The following is a 27,534-nucleotide window of genomic DNA, read 5'->3' as shown; positions in this document are numbered from 1 at the left end:
GCCAGCTGTTTATTTTGTTGCCCGTTATGAGTTTATTCAAGATTGCTTGTGGCAGTGAAGTCGTATCTGATACAACTGATACAATTTAGTCAAAGTTCTGCCACTTTGAAGTCATTTTTTGTCAATGGCATCATTTTGTCAAGAAATTATTTTTCACTCAAGATTCCAGCATTCACAGACCCATGTACCTCTAAGATTACTCTTTCATTCTAAGTGAAGACATTAGGCTGGAGGGTTATTGAAATGTTTAACTTTTGTGGCTGGAAGTAACATTGTAGCAGATTTGGAAATTTAATTGCATACTTATTTCAAAGTTTGAAATGGAAAGATGTAGAGTTGGGATTAGGTTCGTTGGTTAAAGCTATTTAATAGAAGCTGGATGTCAAATGTTATGTAGATACAACAAATTTAAGATACTGGATTATAAAAAAGAGTGTTGGAGCAACTCCACAGGTCAGACAACATCTATGGAGTTTGTCTCGACCCGAAAAATCACCTATCCATGTTGTCCAGAGATGCGACTTGACCCGCTGAGTTACTCCAGCACTTTGTGACTTTTTTGCCAAATGCTCTGCAGACTTGGTCAGTATTAGTTGCAAAAAAATGGCACCTGAATACTTAATGTTTCACAAATTATATATAAATGTTTTACTACAATTGGCAGAATACACCCAGAAATTGCCATCCACTCCTATACCTTAGTTTGCTGTCAATTGTGGATTTGACTAAGAATAAGTTTAAGTTTATTGGCCAAGTATTTGCATACAAGGAATTTGCCTTGGTGCTCCGCCCGCAAGTAACAACATGACATACAGTGACGGTTAGGAATGACACATTAAACATTAATAATAAAACGTTATCGATTAAACATGAACCTTGATGAATTAAACGATTAAACATGAAACAAGCTACAGCGCTTGAAGCACTGACAACTCTATACATTTTCTATCTTGGTCTCGTGAGCTCGGACAATTTTTAGCAGAGCATTTATTGAGCTCACAGACAAGGAATATTGTCCTAGTCTCGTGAAATCGAGATAGACACAAAATGCTGGAAAATATATGCCTTAATTGTAATTGGATTACTGGCTGACTAATCTTTACTTTTACCCCAGCTTTCTTAATTTTAGGCACAACTAATCTTAATAGATTGTCACAGTGGTGCAGCTGGTAGACATGGTGTCTCACAGCACCAGAGAACCAGGGTTGTTCCTGACCTCGGGTGCTGTCTGTATGGAATTTGCACATTCTCCTTGTGACTGCTGGACTAATTCAGTGGGATAGGCGGCATCATTGGAGATAGAAGGATAATTGGCCTCAATAAATTGCCCCAAGTGTGCAGCGAGCAGATGTAAAAAGAGGGATAACATGGAACTAGTGCAGGGGTTCCCAACCTTTTTTGTCCCGTTTATCCCCGGCAACTTTAATAGCACATAACAATGTTATTTCACTTATTTATGAACAACTAATGATGAACAGATATCGACCTGTATACCAGAACCAAACACAGTCAGTCAATGAGAAAAAATATGTACAAATCCAGAATCAACAAATTTACCCCCTGGGTCAGTGAAATTTACCCCAGGATGGGAACCCTTGAGCTAGTGCGAATGGTTGATGTGGAATCTGGGCTAGAAAGATTGTTTCCATGCTGCATCTATCAAGCTATTAATCAGGTTCTTGCGTTTTCAATTGTTCTATAAAACTGGGATGGTTTCACATTAAAGCTGCTAATTAAGAATGTTTTGTCCTTGACTGTGCAATATTCACTGGAGCCTCCAGAGAAATGGGCTACCCCAGGAAGTGTTTTTCATGTTCAAGCTTTGGTACGATTTTGTTTCTAAAGTTATCTTGAGCTGCACACAGATGCTGCTCAACAAACCAATTATTTCTGTAAAATTCATTTCCCTCGGTTTTCTCTCGTACCCCAAATAGTGGTGCATTATTATTTGGTGTCAATACTTGGAAATAAAGTGTACTGTTTTAATTAACTCCCTTGTTTTTAGTCCAGATATAATTTTCTTTGACTAATGATTTAAATCTAATTGCTTTTACTATTCTAGTTGTGGGAAACAACACCCATTTGAACATCTATCAGGCAAAACTGAAGCAACAGCACATCATATTCCACTTGGAATCCAAAATCAGAACATTGAATTCTCCAATTTTAAATCATGCGTGCACCAGTTTCTCCCATCACCCCCTCCTGCATCTCTCTGCTTTGCGTACATCTCGCAGTCCTTCATTTCCCTTTTATTACCCCCCTCCCATCACTTCACTCCTGCATAATTTCCCTCCCTCTCACTTTACATTTCACTCGTCTCTTGATCTGATGCCTTTATCTCCTTAACAGCTCAAGTCTTTGTCACTTGCACTACCATCTGCCGATCAAAACCTCTCTCGCCTGTATCCACCTATCACTTGCCACGTTTTCTCTTGCCCCCACTTTTTTCTAACTTTCTTCCCCAATCAGTTTGAAGAAGGATCCTGACCTGAAATGTCTGTCCATACCTTCCACAGGTGCAGCTTGACCCATTGAGTTCTGCTAGCACTTTAAATTTTGCTCTGTTGACGCAAGTTCATGCCAATGATTATTAGATCACAGTTTGATCATTTGAGAGCACTTCTCGGTTTTCTGTATTTTGCCACTTACATATTTCATGCAATTTAATTTTATAAATTCACCCTTCAAATCAGTTGTGAACAGAGGAATGAAGCAGTTGAAATTATCCTACTTGTGTCAGTTTATGTTCCCAATTAATTTATTGTACAAACGTACTTTATGGTATACTGTTATATTCTAGTTGACTAATGTTTACAAGTCAAGGCACAAAGTACTGGAGTAACTTAATAGGTCAAGCAGCATCACTGGAGAACATGGATAGATTATGTTTTAGGTTGGGACCCTTCTACAGGTGAAGGGTCCCAGCACAAAATGTCACCTACCCATGTTCTCCAGAGATGTTGCCTGACCTGCTGAATTACTCCAACGTTTTGTCTTATTTGATAAACCAGCTTCTGCAGTTCCTTCTATCCTAACATTTGCTGTAATTGCCTAGGTAATTGTTCAATTAAGGATCTTTGGAGTATGCTCATCCAGATAATGAGGCATTAATCTCGCCTTCCTCCCCCATCCTCTTTGTGGCAAATCCTCTTTGTGGTATCATCAGCTATGATATCTTGAGCTGGTTGAATAACCAAGTGCATAAAGTCTGAAGAAAGGTCTCGTCCCAAAACATTCACCCATTCCTTCTCTCCAGAGATGCTGCCTGAGTTACTCCAGCATTTTGTGTCTACCATCAAGTGCACAAAGTAATTCTCTTACTGCAAACCAGAAAGATGGAAATGTATTTTTGACATTTTGTAATCCTAAATATTTAATGAATGAATTATTCTTTGTCACATGGACCTAGGTACAGTGAAGTGCTTTGTTTTGCATACAACCTGGGCAGTGCACAAATGTCAGCACGTGTCTGGCACCACAAACAAAGTTACAAAGGCACCAAACTTTTCTAATCCAGGTCCCCCTGTATTCCTGATGGGCCCCCACACTGGGTCCCCCTTTATTGACTGAAATGAAATAATATGGACTGAAACATAAAGATTAGGATAGAAACAGGAAAATATCAATCTTTTCCCAGTGTTATTTTGATATAGTTATGGGAAGGGATTGCAGATCATGCAGGTTTATTGGGATAATGCTGAGCGGTACCATAACTGGGTGAGCCATTAACATTTCGAGTGCTATAAAATGGAGCTTTTCTCTAGTTCATTGATTAGTAAACATTTTTTTCAGCAATTTGGTTAATTATTTTTTATTGTACTCGAAGGCTGCTTAGTAATGTTGCCTTTGCTGCAGAACCAAAGAATTAGCATCATCTTTGAGATTTCTACATTAAACCGTATGTGTAAAGTGAATCCTGATGTAAATTGCACAACAAAATGTCAAAGAATGCTATTGATTTCCATTACAGTAAGGTGAACATTTAGTCAAATATGCTGTATTATAACTACAAGAAGTGTTTAAAGAGTATAAATAATGGTGCAGGCGAGAGTGCTTGTTTTATTTAATGTTATTTTAAAATTGCTGTAAAGCAAAATGGAATTATCAGTATCATTGAATATTAACTTGTAATACAGCTAGTATAATATTTTTACAAATAAATCATTGTTAATAATTAAAAAACACGCAATTAGATCTCTGAATCATTCCCTGATGACCTGTTGCTGATGCCCTTGGAATCCATGATGCGAGTCACATCATTCTAACAGTCATGTCATTCTTTCAAGTTTTGTTCTCTACTATTCCCTCAGGGATAAAAATGACTACCATCTACTGAAAACGCAAGGCAATAACCCAATTTAGTGTGCTCTAGTCTAGTAGGTCTGGAGATTCATTGCCCTAATGTTAAGTTAAATTTATATGGACATGCTTACTTCATTCAATGTCAATACACTTTTATTTTTTTTTAGAGATACAGCACGGAAACAGGCTCTTGGGTCTACCGAGTCCGCGCCGACCAACGATCCCCTGCACATTAACATCACCCGACACACTCTAGGGACAATTTTACATTTATACCAAACAGCAACTGACAAACCTGTACATCTTTGGAGTGTAGGAGGAAACTGAAGATCTCAGAGGAAACCCACGCAGGTCACGGGGAGACTCTGTAAAAACAGCAAATGTAGTCGGGATCGACCATGGGTCTCTGGTGCTGTAAGGCAGTAATTGTAACGCTACAATACCATGCCACCAGATAAACAATGTACACAGCGGTATGAACATTGACATTTCTATTTTCAGGTAGTCCTTACTTCTCTTCCCCTTCTCAGCTTTCCCTCAGCACACTGTCTCCACCTCTTCCTTTCTTCTCTCCCCCCCCCCCCCCCACCCACCCTCACATCAGTCTGAAGAAAGGTTTCTGCCCGAAACATTGCCTATTTCCTTTGCTCCATAGATGCTGCCTCACCCGCTGAGTTTCTCCAGCATTTTTGTCTACCTTCGATTTTCCGGCATATGCAGTTCCTTCTTAAACAATGTACACTTGTTGATTTTGTTTACAATTTATGAATTACTTCAGGTATTGTTCAATACATTCTTTAGCTCAGAAATCTGTGCTAAGTAATGTTAATCTACCCTCAATAATCAGTTGTTTCAAAGGAGTTAATATTTTCCCACTTCAAAGATCATATTTTTGCACATTTGCATCATACCGTAAGCCATGTCTAAGGAAACAAAAACCCACATCTGCAACTTAATTCTTCCTTAACGATTAAAACAATTTGCATGTATGTTGATATGTATAGAGCCCATTTCAGCGCTTGGGTCCCAATGAATTTCAATACTCATTTGCTATGATGCAAGTTGATGCTACATAGGATTGTTTATTAAGGTAAGATACACTGAATGAGCAGTTTGTCTGTTTTCTGGTAGTTTTGCTTCACTAATGCGGCATTCCCAAAGTTGGGAAAAATTGTTGTCCTTGTAGGGTTCAAGTCCTGACCTGATTCAGATCATGATGTTACCAATTTTGCCAAAATGACGCTGGCTGCATTGTTTATGTCTGTCACGGTGTTGCTACAGTGGCGCAGTGGTAGAGTTGCTGCCTTGCAGCGCCAGAGTTGCTGCCTTGCAGCGCCAGAGACCCGGCTTTGTTCTTGACTATGAGTGCTTTCTGTACGGAGTTTTGTATGTTCTCCCCGTGACCTGCGTGGATTTTCTCAAAGAAATTCGGTTTCCTCCCACACTCCAAAGATGTTCAGGTTTGTAGTTAATTGGCATAATATAAAATGTAAATTGTCAAGAGTGTGTGTGTCGGGTAGTGTTAATGTGCAGGAATCGCTGGTCAGTGCAGACCCGGTGGGCCAAAGGGTCTGTTTCTGCGCTGTATCTCTAAACTGAACTAAAACTAAACGAAATGCCTCTAAGACCTCAAATTGATGTTGGAATACTTTTGTGATTTGACTGGAAACTCTGTGTACAGTGCTATTTCAATGTAAAATGGGGAAATTACCTTGGGCAAGTTGCAACCTAACTTCCAGCTCTTGATAATATGGTTCAATTACCCAGGAAGCAGACAGCTTTAGAAGTTTTAAAATAACCATTCAAAGCTCATTCTTAAACTTGGCGCTAGTTGACATTAATACTAGACTTGAAGTTTTAATGAATTCTTTGAGATGCTTTTCTGCTTTTAGCAATTTCTAATTTCAATAATTTATACTTCAGGATAGAATTGAAACCTTTCTTAGAGTAATGGAGTCGTACAGCGTGAAAACATGCCCATCGGCCAAACTTGCTCACACCGACCAACATATTTGATTTGTGCTAGTCCCACCTGCCTGCATTTAACCAATATCCCTCTGAACCCATCCTATACATGTACCTGTCTACATGTTTCTTAAATGTTGCGATAGTCCCGCCCCAACCACCTCCTGCAGCAGATCATTCCAGATACCTAACACCCTTTGTGTAAAAACAAAACTTACCCCTTGGGTTCCCATTAAATCTCCCCCCCCCCCCCCCCTTACACCTTAAACCTCTGTCCTCTGATTCTTGATTGCCCTACTCTGGGCAAGAGCATCTGCGCATTTACCCAATCTATTCCTCTCACGATTTTAATAATAAAATAATAATAATGTCTTATTTATATAGCACATTTTTAGTCAACTTGCATTGACCCCAAAGTGCTTCACACAATTACTTCCATACAGACAGGCAAAGGTGGGTGAAGTGTCTTGCCCAAGGACACACACAGGCAAAGGTGGGTGAAGTGTCTTGCCCAAGGACACAACGACAGTATGCACTCCAAGCGGGATTCGAACCAGCTACCTTCCGGTTGCCAGCCGAACACTTAGCCTATTGTGCCATCTGTCGTCCTAGATTTTGTACACTTCTAAAAAGATGACCCTTTATCTTCCTGCGCTCCAACGAATAAGTTGCAGCTTGCTCAACTGCTCCCTGTAGCTCACACCCTGGAGTCCTGGCAAAATCCTCTTAAATCTTCTCTGCACCCTTTCCAGCTTGACTATCTTTCCCACAACAGGGTTCCCAGAACTGAACACAATATTCTAAATGTGGACTCGCCAAAGTGTTCTACAATTACAGCATGACCCCTCCACCCACCAACTTCTACACTCAATACTCTGACTGATGGACAAAATGCCAAAAGCCTCTTTGACCACCCTATCTATTGCGACGCCACTTTCAAGGAGAAAACATTGGTTTGTAAAATTTGCAATTTGGAAACTGGATTCTCTGCCTGAAACATCCTCCACGGTAATTCTCCGTAACGCTCTGCAAAGATGTGTTCAAATCAGTTTATTATAGCAGAATTTTAAATGTTGTTTTATTGACCTTGTACTGATTTTTGTTTGATTTATTCTCATATGTATACCGAGGTACAGTGAAAAGCCTTTGTGTGCTATCCATTCAACAGAAAGACAATACATGATTACAATCGAGCCATTTACAGTGTATAGATACATGATAAGGGAATAACGTTTTGTGCAAGGCAAAGCCAGTAGAGTCCAATCAAGGATAGTCTGAGGGTCACCAAGAAGATAGATAGTAGTTCAGCACTCTGGTTGTGGTAGGATAATTCAGTTGCCTGATAACAGCTGGGAAGAAACTGTCCACGAATCTGGAGGTGTGTGTTTTCACACTTCTATATCTTTTGCCTGATGGAAGAGGCGGGAAAAAAGAGAGTGGCCAGGGTGCGACTCGTCCTTGATTATGCTGCTGTTCTTGCCGAGGTAGCGTGAGGTATAAATTGAGTCCAAAGAAGGGAGGTTGGTTCATGTGACTGTTTGGGCTGTGCCCACAATTCACTGCTATTTCGGAACTAATCCAATCTTGTGATTAAAGTACTGCAGGCGGTTCAGACGATGCCATGACTTAAAAGCCCCCTTGTTGACTTTAAACAGTAGATACTGGCCAGAAATGTAAATCCCACTGTAATGATTAAAAATTGGAAGTTTGAGATTTTCTGTTGAAGCTGAGTGACTTGTATATGGATTTTGTATATAATTAAAGAAGAATGATGCAACTGCAGCCTCTAATTTCTGGCAGATTAAAGACGGCAAGGAGCGTCAGAATACTTTCATCTGAGTTTGAAATAGCAATTTAAAAAAAAAAAAAAAAAAATTTAAGTTGACACAAATGTAAATTTTCATAAGATCAAAGAACCTTCATGCTAGTGAGTGATTTTGAGAAATCTACATTGCTTGAATCAGCTTGTGAACTATTTTTAAATACTTCTAGGCTGAAAAGGCCTTTTTTTGTTTTGCCAGATCAAAATAAAGCTGTAAATGTTGGATCCTGACTTTCAAGCCTGATTGGGCTGGTGCACAATATCCCCGCCCCCCCCCCCCCCCCCCAGGAGCTTATTTCAATAATTAACACAAATAAGTGAAAGCAGGAATGCAGGCTCCAGGATTGCTTTTATTTCACGTTTCAATAAGCTGGGATATGCACAATGTGGTTGTGTGGTTTACACTATAGTGTGTTTATCCTGGCATTGTTTAATTCACTTTTGTTGTGTATGTGTTGAAATTAATTCGATGAATGCCCGATGATAGACACAATAAATAACTCAGCAGGTTGGGCAGCATCTCTGGAGAGAAGGAATAGGTGTTGTTTCAGATTAAGACATTTCTTCAGACTGAGTCAGAGGAAAGGTAAATTTGATTTATAAAAGGTACATAGAAAAATTGAATGATATATATATATATATGTGGAAATCAATGATGATCAAGGAAAGGTGGAGTCCACAATGGCCGTTTTGATATAGATAAATTAATGTCAAATCAAAGAAAGTATCAGGTTGAAGACGAGGATTCCATTGTTTAGTTTAGCTTATTGTCACGTGTACTGAGGTACAGTGTTCTAGCCAGTCAATGGAAAGACTATACAGCTGCTCCGTGACCTACGATGGGGTTACGTTCCGATCAAACCCATCGTAAACCGAAAATATCGCAAGTCGAAAATGCATTTAATACATTGCGGTCACGTGTCCGGAAGTGCCGTGCGGCTATCTGCCGTTGCCGAGCGTTTGCCGATCGTAAAGTCGAAATATCGCAAGTCGAAGCATCGTAAATCGGGGAACAACTGCACATGATCAAGTACAATCAAGTCGATAACGGTGTACAGATACAGGATAAAGGGAATAATATTTAGTGCAAGATAGTACCGTAAAGTCCGATTTAAATATATTCCGAGGGTCTCCAATGAAGTAGATTGGGACTGCTCTAGTGGGTGATATGATGATTCAGGTGCCTGGCAACAACTGGGAAGAAACGGTTCCTGAATCTGGAGATATGTGTTTTCAATTCTGTACCTCTTGCCTGGTGGGAGAGGGGAGAAATGTGGAGTGATGGTGAGACTCGTCCTTGATTATGTTGGTGGCCTTGCCGAGACGCCTCGACTTCCGTTAGTCCCATACTCAATTGCTGCAAGTAACCTTGCATATCGTACTCCGATTTGTATTCAATTATAATAATCCAGTCATTTGACCATTCTCAACACAACCTCCTGACTTAAACGTTCAAACCTATCCTCCTTCGGATCAAAAATGTATTTAAAATCATGATTAATTTTGTAGACTTTTCTACCTTTCATTGCAATCCCCTCCATAAGCATAATTGGCATTGGGAAGGTGATTATTTGTAAATCAACAGCTAACATTTCATGTGTGCAGATAGAAAATTCCTGCAGCAGTTGTCATATTATTGATTACTGACATCTGTGCAGTACTCTGACATTCTCGATTTCCAGCAAGTTTTCAGCATTTATCCCTCAGTCTGAAGAAGGATCCCGACTTGAAACATCACCTGGCCGATCTGCGCTCCCTCAGCCACCACCCCAAGTACAAGCTGTACCTTGCACACCACCGGCTTCTGCCTCTACGGTACCTGCTGCCACTTCATCCACAACCTCGAGGAGGAGCGAGGGGCCCTGCCTCGCCTGCGCTGGAGCGCCAGCCCCCTCTGGCCCGACGCTCGACTGGGCCGCGCTGTGGGCGGCCTTCAGCCCCGACCTGGAGTTGGAGCTGGCCCAGACTCTAGGCTTGGGGCTGGGCAAGGGAGGGGGAGGAGGTTGCTGCTGCTGCCAGCACCACCAACTGCACAAGCAGCCCCAGCGGTCGCCCGTTACTCCAGCTTTTTATGTTTATCTTCGGTTTAAACCAGCATCTGCAGTTCCTTCTTACACATTCTCGTACATCTTCTCTGTGCCCTTTCCATTGTCCAGATTGACACTTGCACAATGATTGTTGCACCATGAGGCAGGTGGTGTCTGTGCAATTATATTTCAGCATAAGAAGTGTCCAACTTTACAAAAAAGAATTGTAGAGGAGACAAGAAGTGTGTAAATATGATGAAAGAAAATAGTCTGTTGAAGTTCAGAGCTTATTTGAGGTTATGGTGTTTAACAGCTTGGTGACTGAAGGGACGAAGCTGTTCCTGAACCTGGGCGTTACAGTTTTCAGGCTCTTCTACTTTCTTCCCGATGGCGGTGGTTAAATGCAGAGATCTTAGAGCAGAGCTCTGCTCTAAGATCTTTGGTTAAATGAGTGTGTGGCCAGGATCAAAGATCTCATAGCTCCGCTATAAGATCTTTGGCCAGGATCACTGTTCTTAATCTACTGTTATTTCTCCACTGCATATTGAAGATGTGGGTGTGGTAGCTCTTGCATTCTTTTTACTTCAGCCTAAGAGCTTCAGTAAAGAAAGAGAAGTGTAATCTGGAGAAGCTGACTGGGTGTGAAATGTGCTTGATTACGATCTTGCTCGTTGCAAGATATCAGAACTAGCATGGAAGTATCATCTGACAATTGGTCAGCTTCCTTTTGTATGCAAAATGGTACTAGTGTTTTGTGTCTAATAGGTGATTTAAAAAAAATATCCTTTACAATGGTGTTAACAAGAAAGATAAGAACTTTATTTTACCTTTCATGATCTTAATCACAAAACACTTAGTAGACAATTAAGTACTTTGAGCCACTATTGTAATAAAGTACTGTGGGAACTTTTTCACACTAAGGGTGATGGGTGCATAGGAAGAGTTGCCAGAGGACTTAGTTGAGGCAGGGACTATTGCAACGTTTAAGAAACAATTAGTACATGGATAGGATGGGTTTGGAGGGAAATGGGTCGTACACAGGCAGGTGGGACAAGTGTAGATGGGACATGTTGGTCGGTGTGGGAAAGTTGGGCTGAAGGGCCCGTTTCCACTTTGTATGCCTCTATGATATAACACTGGTTTAGTTAGTCAAGTCAAGAGTTTATTGTCATGTGTCCCAGATAGGACAATGAAATACTTGCATTGCTGCAGCACAACAGGATATTGTAGTAATAAATACAGATCAGATCAGTGTGTCCAAATAGCATAGAATATATATAATATGTGTGCACACACACACACACACACATAAAATGCAATAGGTTGTTATAGTTCATAGTTTGTTTGAAGTTGTGTTTAATAGTCTGATGTCCATGGCTGATCTATCTCTCCCTCCTAACCCCATTCTCCTGCCTTCTCCCCATAACCTCTGACACCTGTATTAATCAAAAATCGATATATTTCTGTGTTTAAAAAATATCCACTGACTTGGCCTCTACAGCCTAACTTGGCAAAGAATTCCCCAGATTCACCACCCTCTGACTAAATAAATGTCTTCTCATCTCCTCCCTAAAAGAACGTCCTTTAATTCTGCTCTGACTTCTAGTCCTAGACTCTCCCACTAATGGAAACATGCTCTCAACATCCACTCTATCCAAGCCTTTCACTCTTCTGTATGTTTCAATGAGGTTGCTGCCTCATTCTTCTAAACTCCAGTGAGTACAGGTCCAGTGCCGACAAACGCTAATCATAGGTTAACCTACTCATTCCTGGGATCATTCTTGTAAACCTCATCTGGGCCCTCTCCAGAGCCAGCGCATCCTTCCTCGGATATGGTGCCCAAAATTGCTCACAATATTCCAAATGCGGCCTAACCAGTGCTTTAGAGAGCCTCAGCATTACTTATGCTGCTATGTACAAAAACAGGGATATGTTTCACATACCCACTGTGTGGCAAAAGTTGCTGTTGAACTTCCTATTAAATCTTTCCCTTCTCACATGAAACCTATCTCCTCTAGTTCTTGATGCCCTTACCATGCGATAAAAAATTCTGCATTCATTATATCCATCCCCCTCATGATTTTCTGCACATCTTTTAGATCTCCCCTCAGCCTCCTATGCTGCAAGGAGTAAAGTCCTAATCTGCCAACCTTTCCCTAAAGCGCAGGCCCTTGAGTCCTGGCAACATCCTTGTCAATCTTCAGCCAGTTTAATAGCATATTACCTTTCACAGGGTGGTCAAAACTGAACACAATACTCAGTGCTGCCTTGCCAGTGTCTAGTACGACTGTAACATAACTTCTGTACATGATTCGCTGAATTATGAAGGTCTAAGTGCCACCCTATTTACCTGTGATGCCAGTTTCAGGGAACTATGCTCTTTTCACTACAACGCTACTTGGGGCATGACCGTTCACCACCAAGGTCCTGCACTGAGGTTTGATATCCCAAAATACATCATCACACACTTATTCCAATTAAACTCCATCAGTCATTCCTCAGCCCGCTTGCCTAGCTGTTCCCACTGTAAGTCTTGGCAACCATCTTCACTCTCTACAATACCATCTATTTTAGTGTCGACTGCGAACTTTCTAATTGTGCCTTGTATATTCTCATCTAACCCATTAATAGAGATGACGAACAGCAATGAGCCCCACACCAAATCCGGAGGCACACCACTTGTCACAAGCCACCAATCCAAAAAGCAACCTTTCACCATTACGTAGGAAGGAACTGCAGATGCTGGTTTAAACCGAATATCTGAAGAAGGGCTTCGACCCAAAAGTCACCCATTCCTTTTCTCCAGAGATGCTGCCTGTCCTGTTGAGTTATTCCAGCATTTTGTGTCTCTCTTCCACCATTACCCTTTGCTTTCTACCATGAAATCAATTCTGTATCCGGTTGGCTAGTTTCTCCTGGATCTCACGAGTGAGTATTTAAATTTCAGTCTGTCTCTTGTGAGTAATCTTCATATTATTGAATTAACTTGAGCTGAATCATCTGCTGGTCAGATTTGTGTATACTTATTATTTATGAAGTAAGAGGAAACCTAGAATGGCATACAAACAGCTGCACAATGTGACAGCTAACATCCTTGACCACAAAGAGCCTGCTTAGTTGTGGAACCTCTGCAATGCCCCACAAATTAGAGCATTTAGTAGAAACTTTAGTAGGTGGTTAATTCTCCCTGGGGACATGGCTATTTAGTGACTGGGGTTGTCCTCAAGCGTAAAGGAATGTGAAAGTTGTTTCGTGCTAATGTGATGGAAAGAACTGCAGATGCTGGTTTAAATCGAAGGTAGATACAAAATGCTGGAGTAACTCAGCGGGACGGGCAGCATCTCTGGAGAGAAGGAATGGGTGGCATTTCAGGTTGAGATCCTTCTTCAGATTCTTCCGGTCGAGACTCTTCTTCAGACGGGTCTCGACCAGAAACGTCACCCATTCCTTCGCTCCAGAGATGCTGGCTAGTGTGCTAATTTGATTTGGCTCTGAGTGCTTTCATAAATCTCGTACATCAATTGAGTAAGTTATAAAAGTGAACGTTGTTGTGATCACTTCTATAATCCTGTGCTCTGTATGAGGAATAAGCAGGAAGACCGTTCAGAATCAAAACTCTAAAATGAAGAGTTTTTCTTTGCAGGAGTAAGATTCAGATACGTCCAGTGCAGTCTGATCCTTTGCTGCCTTTTTGGAAACATAGAAAAATGGGTGCAGGAGTTGGCCATTTGGCCCTTCGAGCCAGCATTCAATATGATCATGGCTGATCATCTAAAATCAGTACCCCATTCCTGGTTTTTCCCTATATCTCTTGATTCTTTTAAGAGCTAGATCTTGAAAACATCTACTGAATTGGCCTCCCAGCCTACTGTGACAGAGAATTCACAACTCTCTGGGTGAAGCAGTTTTCCTCATCTCAGTCCTAAATGGCCTACCCCTTATTCTTAAACTGTGACCCCTGGTTCTGGACTCCCACCACATTGGGAACATTTTTCATGCATCTAGTCTGTCTAATCCTTTAGAATTTTATGTTTCTATAAGATCCCCTTTCATCCAACTAAATTCCAGTGAATACAAGCCCAGTCGACCCTTTTTTTCATCATATGTCAGTTCCGCCATCCCAGGAATTAACCTGGTTAACCTATGCTGCATTCCCTCAATAGCAATAATGTTCTTCCTCAAATTAGGAAACCAAAATTGCACACAATACTCCAGGTGCGGTCTCACCAGGTCTGTGTACAAATGCAGTAGGACCTCCTTGCTCCTAAACTAAAATCCTCTCGTGTTGAAGATGAACATGCCATTAGCCTTCTTCACTGCCTGCTGTAACCTGCATACTTACTTTCAGTGACTGATGTACGAGCACACCCAGGTCTCATTGCACCTCCCCTTTTCCTAATCTGACTCCATTCAGATAATATTCTGCCTTCCTGTTCTTGCCACCAAAGTGGATAACGTCACATTTATCCACATTATACTGCATCTGCCATGCATCTGCCCACTCACCCAGCCTATCCAAGTTGCCCTGCTTCCTCATCGCAGCTTACACTGCCAGCTTAGTGTCAACCGCAAACTTGGAGATGTTACATTTAATTCGCTCGTCTAAATCATTAATATATATTGTAAACAACTGGGGTTCCAGTACTGAGCCTTGCGGCACCCCACTAGTCACTGCCTGCGATTCTGAAAATAACCTGTTGATTCCTACTCTTTGATTCCTGTCTGCAAACCAGTTCTCTACCCATGTCAATAACCTACCCCCCAATGCTATGTGCTCTCATTTTGCACACTTGTGTGGAACCTTGTCAAAGGCTTTTTGAAAGTCCAAATACACCACATCCACCGGCTCTCCCTTATCCATTCTACTTGTTACATCCTCAAAAAGGGGAATCGGTTTCAGTCTACCCCATGACAGAAGGGGGAAGAGTTGTAATGTTTGATAGCCACAGGGAAGAAGGATTTCCTCTGGTGTTCTGTCCTGCATCTTGGTGGAACCAGTCTGTTGCTGAAGATATTGAAGTAAACCTTGCCTTGACTTAATGTGTAGGAAGAAACTGCAGATGCTTGTTTACACAAAAGATAGACACACGTTGCTGGAGTAACTCAGCGGGTCAGGCAGCATCTCAGGAGAATAGGAATGGGTGACGTTTTGGGTCGAGACCCTTCTGCACATAGAGTTTGGGGAGATGAAAACTAGGGGTATGAAAAGGTACAGAACATATTGGTGACAGCACCGATGACCAAAGAGCCCCCAATGGTTTGAAGGAAGGTTTTGACCTGAAATGTCGCCTATTCCTTTTCTCCAGTGATGCTGCCTGACCCACTGAGTTATTCCAGCATTTTGTGTTTATCTTGCCTCGACGTAGATTGCCACAAGACGGCCTTCTGGTTGAGGCCTCCCTCACCTGTTTAGATCAGATGGTGTGAGTGATGAGACATTGCGGAAGTTTTTGCGAACGTCAAACGTTTTCCTTTGGGCTTCCTTCCAAGCCAACATGACACCATTTTAAAGTAATGGATTAGCTTCAATGCGGTTGTTAGATTTGGCAGGTATGTTGCATAATATTTCAGTGTTGCTGCAGAATAATCCAAACCACAGATAGCTAATGTTGTTCCTTTGCTTGACAGGGGCAGCAATGATAAACCAAATAATTACAGGCCGTTGAGCCTTGTGTCATTGTTGGGGGAATTATTGGAGAATATTCTAATGGACAGGGTTAATATACATTTGCAAAAGGAAGCGATTGATTTGCAAAAGTCAATTTGATTTTTGTATCAGAAATTCTGCCTCGATGAGAGAAGGAATGGGTGACGTTCGGGTCCAGACCCTTCTTCAGACTGTCTGAAGAAGGGATTAAATTGATATTTTCACCATTCAAGGAATCGTACATGCAGTCATGTTTGTACAGACACTTTAGCCTATAATTTTTAAGCTAATACCTGAGGGGGATAAAAAAACTCTTTTAAGTTTGTTCTACCTTGTGACACCATAATCTGTAGGTTTGATTGTATTAATGAAAGCTGCAATTAAATAGTTAACAATGAATTTATAGCACAATAGCTCCAATTAGGAACTCTTGTATAGATGTAGTTCCTATTTCCTGAAGCTAATATGATTGAGCTCTTTCTGAGAAATTTGACTTTAAATTTTATTTGCATTCCTCTAACGACCTCCCTGTCGTTACAAATACTAACAAGGCACCAAATATGTCTATGAAGTTTATACGTTCTTCCTGTGACTGCGTGGGTTTCCCCGGGTGCTCTGGTGTCCTCCCACACTCCAAAGATGTACAGGTTTGTATGTTAATTGCCATTTGTAAATTATCCCCAGTGTGTAGTATAGTGCTGGTGTATGGGGTGATCGCTGGTCAGCATGGGCTAGGTGGGACGAAGAGCCTGTTTCTGCGCTGTATCTCTAATGTCCTCAGTGAAGTCTAAAGTCCAGCCCCCTCTGGCAGCTCCTTCCAAATTGTGGGGGAAAGGTTGCCTCTCAGTCTCCTATTAATTCTCTCCACTCTCACCTTAAACCTTTGTCTTCCAGTTCTTTGATTTCCCTACCCTAGGTTAAAAAAAACTCTGTGTACCTACCCTATCTATTCCTCTCATGATTTTATACACTGTAATGGGGCTTTTTCACGGGGCGAGTTGACGCAAGATGTCACCAGAGTGAAGTGGTCGTGGTCCAGCACGAGTCTCGCACGATATAACGGGGGGTAGATAAAGAGTTCCCACGGTACTCGGCATTTCTGTTATTTGTGCGAGTGACTTGTCCGTCTCCCAAGCTTTCGCGTTAAATCTTGAATGAACATCGTGAACTACACGTGACACAAATGATGTAACTTTTTTTTTCACACACTATAAATATCCTCCCTTAGTTGAATTGGCTCATTTGGAGACATGTTTTACTGTGTATGTGGGAGACACAGATGGACTGAGCACAGTACCTCGGTCTTACTGTGTGTGGGAGAGGGGGAGAAAGAGACGTACACTCACAGAGGCAGAGTCTCTCAGCCTGTGTAAGAGGGAGGGAGGGAGAGAGAGAGAGAGGCACACACAAGGTGGATGTGAAATCTCACCTGCCTGTTTCAGTGACAGACACCCGCCGCCAGTAAATGAAGACACCCCCATCTGTCTCCCCCTCCTCTCCCTCGACTCCCCCACCTTTCCCTCCCAACTCCAGTCCCGTCCCGACCCCCTGGGAAACTGAATAGAGCAACAATATAGATATAGAAACTGAAACAATATAGAAACTGAATAGAGCAACATGCCAAAAACATCTCTGACACGCTTTACCCCCTTTCTTTGAGATTTTCTGGGAGCCATCTCTGCAAGTATTCCTGTTAAAAAGATTATCCAACAATCACAATTAGGTGGGACGTCCTCGAAGGACACATGTTCCCTTGTCGATATTGAGACCACCTTTTTTACTCACCTTCTGTCCCCTCTGTCCAGCTTCCGGGTTTACCGTTCGCAGGAGTTCCCACACGCTATATCTCTAAAATCTGAAGTTAGGTAATGTCTAAAGGAACTGCAGACGCTGGTTAATGCTGGTTAATACGCACAGAAGGACACAAAATGTTGGTGTAACTCAGCAGGTAAGTCAGATCTGGGAAGAAAAACATAAAAAGCTGGAGTAAGTCAGCGGGTCAGGCAGCATCTCTGGAGAAAAAGAATAGGTGGCGATTCGAATCGGAACCCTTCTTCAGACAGCCTAATCGGAATTGAGTCTGAAGATGTGTCTCGTCCCGAAACATCAGCTATTTTTCTCCAGAGATGCTGCTTGACTCGCTGAGTTACTCCAGCTTTTTGTGTCTGTCTTCAGTTTAAACCAGCATGTGCAGTTCACTCCTTACACGGGTCTCTGTAAAACATTGATTGGTAGCGTTCCGGACCCTGCTTCGGAAAGGCATCGATCGCTAGTCGGCGAGGACTCCGACCTGTATCTCTCAAAGAAGTACATGTGAAAAATTTCTCACGGACCATAAAAATGCGTAACCTTTCAGTAAAGTCCATTTTAAAGTCCCTTTTAAAGATTATAGTTATTTTCTTGAATCTCATTAACATAAATAAGTTGATGTCCATATGCGGATGCAAATCTTTATTTTTATTTATTTTTTAAATTCAATCCCACAGAAGACAATTTTTACTCACCTTCTGTCCCCTCTGTCCAGCTTCTGGGTTCACCGTTCGCAGGAGTTCCCACGGTACCCGCAAGAGTTATTACGGATATCGCACTGGCCACTACGTCCATATAATGTTGCAATGCTCAACCACAAGTGTACAAGTCACTCTTGGAGAAATTCAAACTTTCTTGAATTTTCTCCCGAGTGACCAAGATACACGACTACCTGCCGTTAGCGCTACGGTGGTCCACGAATGCCGTACTGTTATCGCACGAGGTTCCCACGATGTTAAACTCTGGTTAACTGTTGCGTCAAGTCGCCCCGTGAAAAGGCCGCTTTAGAATACTCCTCTTCTGTGCTTGAAGGATTAAAGTTGCAGCTTGCCTAAACTCTTCCTCCAGCTAAGCCCCATAAGTCAATAGACAATCGACAATAGATGCAGGAGTAGGCCATTTGCCCTTCGAGCCAGCACTGCCATTCAATGTGATCATGGCTGATTATCCCCAATCAGTACCCCATTCTTGCCTTCTCCCTATATCCCCTGACTCCGCTATCTTTCAGAGCCCTATCTAGCTCTCTCTTGAAAGTATCCAGAGAATCTGCCTCCTCGTCCCTCTGAGCGAACAATTCCACAGACTCACAACTCTTTGTGAGAAAAAGTGTTTCCTCGTCTCCATTCTAAATGGCTTGCCCCTTGTCCTGGCAACATCTTTGTAAGTTTTCTCTGCACTCTTTTTGATACAGACGTTGTCTACATGGACAATATCAAGGTATTTGACAAGGTTCCATATGATTGTCTAGTCCAGAAGATTAATACACAAGGGATTCAAAATTGGCTTGGTGATAGGAGGCAGTGGGCAGTGGTCAAAGAATGTTTCCCTCATGGATTGCCTGTGATTAATGATGTTTTGCTGGGATATGTGCTGTGTCCTTTGATGTTTGTGATGTGCAATAACAATTTGGATGAGAATGTAGGTAGTTAGTGTTTTAGTTGTTGACCTGAAAATTGGTGATGTTGTGGATAGCAAAGTAGGCTGTCTGAGACTCCACAAGATATCGATTAGATGGAAAGTTTGGCAGAGAATTGGCAGCTGAAATTTAATCTTGTGTGAAGCCATGCATTTTAGGATGTCAAATAGAGATAGGACATGTCCAGTAAGTAAATGGTCGGGTGCTATAGAATTTTAATGAACAAACAATTGGGGGGTGGAGGCATGGGGTCCAAGTTCATAGTTCCCTGCAAAAGGAAGCACAAGTTGATAGGGTGGTGAAGAAAGCTCAAATAGTGCTTGGCTTGCCTTTATAGACCAGGGCATAGAATATAAGAATTGGAACATTGTAATGCAACTTTGCAAAACACAGCTTAAGCCACACTTGTGGTTGCTCTGGAGACAGTGCAGAGAAGATTCACCAGGATGTTGTCTGGATTTGAAGACTTTAGATTGAGAACAATCGCATGGGCTGAGCATGTTTTCTCTTGAGACAAGGTGGTTGAGGGTTACCTCATAGAAGTATTGAAGATTGTGAGGCCAGATAATCAAAATGTTTTATTCTAGTTTAGGGCATGAAAACAGCTCATGGATTTAAGGTGAGAGGAAAAAAAATTAAAAGGGATATAAGGGGTAATTTTTTCACATCGACTGATTGATATTTTGAATGTTAGGTTAATAGTATTGTTCCATGTTGGTGCAGTTTGTCCTGATTACACTTTTCTGGCATATTGTCATTACCAGAGAAGTTTCTTTTTTAATTGGTTGCCGACTCCTGTTTTAACGGCTTGCATGGTTGAAGCAGTTTTTGTTTGTTGACTGATGCTTACAAATGGTTGGAGAAAAATCAAGGCATATTATGTTTTGAAGTTTGAGTGGAATTCTCTGCCACAGAAGGCAATGGAGGCCATTTCACTGGATGTACTCAAGAGAGAGTTGGATGTGGCTCTGTGGGCTAACGGAATCAAGGCATATGGGGAGAAAGCAGTTACGGGGTACTGATTCTGGATGATCAGCCATGATCATTTTGAATGGTGGTGCTGGAAAGAAGGACTGAATGGCCTACTCCTGCACCTATTTTCCATGTTTCTATGTTTCTGGGTTCCAAGGATCTCATGAATATCTTAACAGTTGCTTATTATGGATTTTTTTTGCATTGTAGTACCTTGCTTTATTGGTATTTCACGACTTGAGTAGTTTAATGAAATAGGTTGCTACAAGTTAAACATTAACAGTAGGTTGTATTTTGGTTTTGGTACAATAATCCCTTAAAAATCATGCGATAATATCTTTAACTATTGAATGCTTTCCATTTGGGATATCCTATTCTCCAGAATGTTAACCTGCACGCCGTAACATTATATTTAAAGTGTTGAACATTCGTGTTATTAATACCCAATACCTTGTAGCTTGTATTGTTATCTGACAATGTATCAAATTTATGGTATATCTTCTACCCGAGAAAATCTGAGAACTTGTCTTTTCACACCAAAGATACTGGTGCGTGAAGATATGAGATACCATTATTTTTCTAATGACAAATATAGTGTTCATTAATAGAAATATTTGTGGTGGCATATTTATCATAAAGTCCATACTACAGTTGCACCATACAGTTTTGTACATTTTAATAACTTTTTTCTTGTGGACTCTGCAGCAGTCTATGATGGAAACTTTTTGCTTGTCGGGTTTTTAAATTTTACAATCATCTTGCTGTTTTGTTTCTCCTTTCCACGATCTGTGCAGACAGTGTATTTGAACTGTATTTTGTGGGCATTGGAATTAAATCTCCCAGCCCAAGCAAAATATCCTCCAAGCTGCTCCTCCAATGTATGTTTGGCCTCACTCTGCATTGCACAAAGTCCGCGAGCATTGCCACTTTCATTTCACTGCACATCTCGTATGTGTATGTGACGAATAAACTTGACTTGACTTGACTCTGACAGTGGTGGAGGCCCAGGGCAGAAAGGTTTGCGTGGGAAGAGGAGTTGAAAAGTATGGGAACTTGGAGATCGGGTTTTTGCCAGCTTCAGGAAGTCTTGCATTCTGTGGGGAATAAATTGAGTAGGAAAGAACTGCAGATGCTAGTTTAAATGTAAGGTGGACACAAAATGCTGGAGTAATTCAGCGGGACACGCAGCATCTCTGGAGAGAAGGGATGGGTGATGTTTCGGGTCCAGACCCTTCATCAGACTGTCTGAAGAAGTGATTAAATTGATATTTTAGCCACTCAAGGAAACATACACGTGTTCATGTTTGTACAGATACTTGTGCCAATTTTAAACTAACACCTGAGGGATTAAAAAAACTCTTTGAAGTTTGTTCAAACCTTAATCTGTAGGTTTGATTGTGTTAATGAAAGCTGCAAATAAATAGTGAACAATACATTTATAGCACAGTTGTTCCGATTTGGATCTTTTGCATAGATGTAGTTCCTATTTCCCCGAAGCCATTCTGATTGAGATCTTTAAGGGAAAATTTGGCTTTAAAATTTATTTGCATACCTCTGATGACTTCCTTGTTGGTAACGTGGTACAAATGACAAGAACAAAAGGCACCAAATCTAATCTGGTGCATGTTGTTTTTGCCTTTTATGACTAATGTATATCCACACAGTGTTCCGATTTATCTGTAAATAAACTTGAAGAAATCACTGTCTTTTCTTTGTCATTTCCTTTATCTATCAAATTTATCACCATGTAACAGAATTCTCCTAATTCAGCTGCTGTTTTTTCACCAGTAGTTTGGATTAGGAATACAACAACAACCTAATCTGGTGAAAATTGTGCTCATTATTGACCAAGCTCCTAATTGACACTCTAGCTTTAGAGAGGACCTTGTTTTATGTGTCTAAAATTTAAATCGGTACAAAGGAACATCCTGAAAAATTGTGAACCATGTCAGCTCGATGGCACAGCGGTAGAGTTGCTGCCTTATGGGGCTTTTTCACGGGGCGAGTTGACGCAAGATGTCACCAGAGTGAAGTGGTTGTGGTCCAGCACGAGTCTCGCACGATATAACGGGGGGTAGATAAAGAGTTCCCACGGTACTCGGCATTTCTGTTATTTGTGCGAGTGACTTGTCCGTCTCCCGAGCTTTCGCGTTAAATCTTGAATGAACATCGTGAACTACACGTGACACAAATGATGTAACTTTTTTTTTCACACACTATATATATCCTCCCTTGGTTGAATTGGCTCATTTGGAGACATGTTTTACTGTGTATGTGGGAGACACAGATGGACTGAGCACAGTACCTCGGTCTTACTGTGTGTGGGAGAGGGGGAGAAAGAGACGTACACTCACAGAGGCAGAGTCTCTCAGCCTGTGTAAGAGGGAGGGAGAGAGAGAGAGAGAGGCACACACAAGGTGGATGTGAAATTTCACCTGCCTGTTTCAGTGACAGACACCCGCCGCCAGTAAATGAAGACACCCCCATCTGTCTCCCCCTCCTCTTCCTCGACTCCCCCACCTTTCCCTCCCAACTCCAGTCCCGTCCCGACCCCCTGGGAAACTGAATAGAGCAACAATATAGATATAGAAACTGAAACAATATAGAAACTGAATAGAGCAACATGGCAAAAACATCTCTGACACGCTTTACCCCCTTTCTTTGAGATTTTCTGGGAGCCATCTCTGCAAGTGTTCCTGTTAAAAAGATTATCCAACAATGACAATTAGGTGGGACGTCCTCGAAGGACACATGTTCCCTTGTCGATATTTAGACCACCATTTTTACTCACCTTCTGTCCCCTCTGTCCAGCTTCCGGGTTTACCATTCGCAGGAGTTCCCACGCGCTATATCTCTAAAATCTGAAGTTAGGTAATGTCTAAAGGAACTGCCGACGCTGGTTAATGCTGGTTAATACGCACAGAAGGACACAAAATGTTGGTGTAACTCAGCAGGTAAGTCAGATCTGGGAAGAAAAACATAAAAAGCTGGAGTAAGTCAGCGGGTCAGGCAGCATCTCTGGAGAAAAAGAATAGGTGGCGATTCGAATCGGAACCCTTCTTCAGACAGCCTAATCGGAATTGAGTCTGAAGATGTGTCTCGTCCCGAAACATCAGCTATTTTTCTCCAGAGATGCTGCTTGACTCGCTGAGTTACTCCAGCTTTTTGTGTCTGTCTTCAGTTTAAACCAGCATGTGCAGTTCACTCCTTACACGGGTCTCTGTACAACATTGATTGGTAGCGTTCCGGACCCTGCTTCGGAAAGGCATCGATCGCTAGTCGGCGAGGACTCCGACCTGTATCTCTCAAAGAAGTACATGTGAAAAATTTCTCACGGACCATAAAAATGCGTAACCTTTCAGTAAAGTCCCTTTTAAAGTCCCTTTTAAAGATTATAGTTATTTTCTTGAATCTCATTAACATAACTCATGAATAAGTTGATGTCCATATGCGGATGCAAATCTTTATTTTTATTTATTTTTTAAATTCAATCCCACAGAAGACAATTTTTACTCACCTTCTGTCCCCTCTGTCCAGCTTCCGGGTTCACCGTTCGCAGGAGTTCCCACGGTACCCGCAAGAGTTATTACGGATATCGCGCCGGCCACTACGTTCATATAATGTTGCAATGCTCAACCACAAGTGTACAAGTCACTCTTGGAGAAATTCGAACTTTCTTGAATTTTCTCCCGAGTGACCAAGTTACACGACTACCTGCCGTTAGCGCTACGGTGGTCCACGGTGGTCCACGAATGCCGTACTGTTATCGCACGAGGTTCCCACGATGTTAAACTCTGGTTAACTCTTGCGTCAAGTCGCCCCGTGAAAAGGCCGCTTTACAGCGCCAGAGATCCGGGTTTGATCTTGTCAATGGGTGCTGTCTGTATGGAGTTTGTACGTTCTCGTGACATGCGTGGGATTTCTCAAAGATTTCCGGTTCCCCCCCCACATTCCAATGAAGTATGGGTTTGTAGGTTACTTGGCTTGGTATAATTGTAAATTGACCCTAATGTGTGTAGGATAGTGTTAGTGTGCGGGGATCGCTGGTCGGTGCGGACTCGGTGTGCCGAAGGGCCTGTTAGCTCGGTATCTCTAAGCTAAATTTGAAAGCAGATGCTTTTAAAACCTGATTAGAAATAAATTGATGGCTTTTTATGATTCAAGATGTGCTTTGGTGAGAAGATATGTTTTCAAAATAAACTTAATATCCTGTGTTCAATGACAATACAGGCTAATGGTAAATGCAAACTTGTGCAGCCTTCTGAATATGATTATCGATAGTTACTGTAAGCCAGGCTAGCGAGCATGAAGTTTTAAAAAAAAAAGAGCAAAATGTGTTTTTGTGGGAAGGTCCTGACCCAAAATGTCACCTATCCATGTTCTCCGTAAATGCTGTCTGGCACGTTGAGTTACTTCAGCACATTGTGTCTTAAAACGTGTCTATCTTTGGCACCGAATGTAACATTTTAAAGATGGGTAGGAAGGAATCACAGTTGCTAGTGTACACCAAACATAGAAACATAGAACATAGAAATTAGGTGCAGGAGTAGGTCATTCGGCCCTTTGAGCCTGCACCGCCATTCAATATGATCATGGCTGATCATCCAACTCAGTATCCTGTACCTGCCTTCTCTCCATACCCCCTGATCCCTTTAGCCACAAGGGCCACATCTAACTCCCTCTTAAATATAGCCAATGAACTGGCCTCAACTACCTTCTGTGGCAGAGAATTCCAGAGATTCACCACTCTCTGTGTGAAAAATGTTTTTCTCATCTCGGTCCTAAAAGATTTCTCCCTTATCCTTAAACTCTGACCCTTGTTCTGGACAAAGATGGACATCAAAATGCTGGAGTAACTTAGAGGGTCAGGCAGCATGTGTGGAGAAAAGGAATAGGTGACGTTTTGGGTCGAGACCCTTGTAATCAAAACATAATCTGTTCCTTTCCTCAAGAGATGCTGCCTGACCCATTGAGTTGCTCCAGCATTTTGTGTCCATCTTCAAGGAAACTGGGCATTTGGCCCACGGAGTCCATGCTGCCCATCTATCGCCCATTCACACTAATTCTATATTATCCCATTTTCATATCCATTTCCTACGGACTGGGAGAAATTACAAAAAACAATTATCCTGGTAACATGCACATCTTTGGGATCTAGATGGTGTTTAATGGCCGCGGGACTTGCTAGCGCCCGCCCGGGGCTCCAACATCAAGACCCGGAGCGTGGCCTTGCATTGCCCGGTGCGGCCTTAATGGCCGCGGAACTTACTTACCGTAGCCCACCAGGGGCTTTGACTTTGACATCGGGAGGAGAATGGGGAGTGCAGGGGAGAGATAAGACTTTGCCTTCCATCACAGTGAGGAGGAGATTCACTGTGATGGATGTTTGTGTAAATTGTGTTGTGTCTTGGTTCTTTTTCTTGTTGCATGACTGCAGAAACCAAATTTTGTTTGAACTTCAATGAGGTTCAAATGACAACAAATAAATTGTATTGTGGTGTGAGAGTGGTACATGGCATTGAGATGGGGGGCCTTTCATGAAGCCATTGTGCAAGAATTAGCAGTTGCCGTTTTGTGTAATCCTTTATGCTTTTGTCAGTTATTTCATTGCCCTGTCGCTCTGCCTATTTCCTGCCTACTTTCTTCCACATTGCCCATCCTATCAGATGTGGATACACGTTATTTCTATCTCATCCTTTTTTTTTGTAATGTGTTGGAGTCATCCCACCATGCCATTACCTGTGTTGGACCGATTCTTCTACTTTCCTCTTAATTGCGTTTACACCTCTTTCCTATCTTTGCTTTGAATCTTAAAATTCTGGACACCTGAAGCATCCTGCAATTTTGGTTAAGTGATCGTCTGAAAGATAGACCGCTCAAAGATAACCACGGCCTCACAGCTTTTGTTTCGTTTCTTCAATTTAAAAAAAAAAATTGCACTTCAACTGGTGTGTAGATTGATTTACTATAAAATATTCCTAGAACATAGTTAAGAGTAATTAACTTTAAGATTTAGGCTTAGTCATGTGTACTGAGGTACAGTGACAAAAATGTTTAGCATATTATCCAGTGATCAGATACACCATACATAGATACAATCAGTTCAAACTCGTACAATGGATAGAGCAAAGGGTAGATACAGAGTGTAAAATATAGTTCTCAGCATTGCCATGAAGAAATTGCTTTGACTAAGTGCAATTTGTTGGAGGTTTATGGGGAGAAGGCAGGAGAATGGGGTTAAGAGGGAAAGATAGATCAGCCATGATTTGAATGGAGGAGTAGACTTGATGGGCCGAATGGCCTAATTAAGCTCCTATCACTTATGAGCATGAATGTCCTCAATGAGGTAGAGGTGAATTGAACAGTACCCTATCATCTTTGTTATCATATGGATTGGATCCCAGTGAGTACCAAATTAGCTGAACTTTGTTGTGTGCAGTGTGAAATTATCCTTGGCTAGATAAGGTGCAGGAAAACAATCTGCTGTCTCCACCTGGTAAATCTGTGGATTTTTTTTTTTGAGATGCAGCGTGGAAACAGTTCCTTCGGCCCATTGAGTCAATGCCAACCAGCAATCGCCCGTATACTAGTCTATCTGACACGAGGGGCTAATTACAGGTCAGTTAACCTGCAAACCTGTTCGTCTTTGGAATGTGGGAGGAAACCGGAGCACCCAAGCCTTCACAGGGAGAACGTACGAACTCCGCACAGCTGGCACCAAAAATCAGGTTCTAAGCAGGGCCGCTGGTGCTGTAAGGCAGCAACTCTATCGCTGCACCACTGTGCCGCCTCCAAAGTGGGCATTGGGGAAAGGTATGGTCAAGCTGCTGACATCTGCAGCCTCTGTTCAGAGATAATCCATCTTTTAGGCCATTGGGTGAAACCCTCAAGCACACATCCTGGCCGTGTTTTAGTAGACACAAATAAAATGTGTGGGTGGATGAGGCTGTATAAGATCTTGAACATGAGGAACTGCAGACTTATTTGGCACAAGGTCTACGCATGGGATGCCTGTGATGCATGGTGCTTCTCGGAATTGGTCTGGTTTGATTATGAATGAGTGTATGACTGCATCTTTGTGGTTCTGTGTGGGGTTTTCATGAAGAATTGATTCAATGTTTCTGGTGGTGCAAAAAAATAAAGCTAATTTTGTTCAGTTTTGTGCATTGTTTGGTTTTAGTGGATAATTATGTGCAGATGCTGGCAGTTTATTTTAGGAAGCCTCTGTGTACCATAATATAAGATTGCACGAGCTGCAGTAGCAGTTTACTGCCTTCTGGCACCTCTGCAGAAAAGAAAGGGAGAATTTTGGATTTTAATGGCTTGCCTTGGTCTGGTTTTAGATACAAAG

At 41.9% G+C, this 27,534-nt stretch overlaps 1 protein-coding gene and 1 long non-coding RNA gene across 3 annotated transcripts in view; both read left to right on the top strand.

Moving 5' to 3' along the window:
• Positions 1-27,534, top strand: part of b4galt5 (beta-1,4-galactosyltransferase 5) — a 63,876-nt gene that overhangs the window by 1,320 nt on the left and 35,022 nt on the right. The gene's annotated exons all lie outside the window — the stretch shown is intronic.
• On the top strand, positions 1,446-17,151 carry LOC116986214. The gene is made up of 3 exons (XR_004415439.1): positions 1,446-1,603; positions 5,874-5,878; positions 17,141-17,151. It is a non-coding gene; the product is annotated as an uncharacterized LOC116986214 (long non-coding RNA).

The sequence above is a fragment of the Amblyraja radiata genome, chromosome 23 (assembly GCF_010909765.2).
Source record: "Amblyraja radiata isolate CabotCenter1 chromosome 23, sAmbRad1.1.pri, whole genome shotgun sequence".
NCBI classification, from domain to species: Eukaryota; Metazoa; Chordata; class Chondrichthyes; order Rajiformes; family Rajidae; genus Amblyraja; species Amblyraja radiata.
The sequence above is the reverse complement of the archived record's forward strand: the minus strand, read 5'-3'. Positions and strand labels throughout refer to the sequence as shown.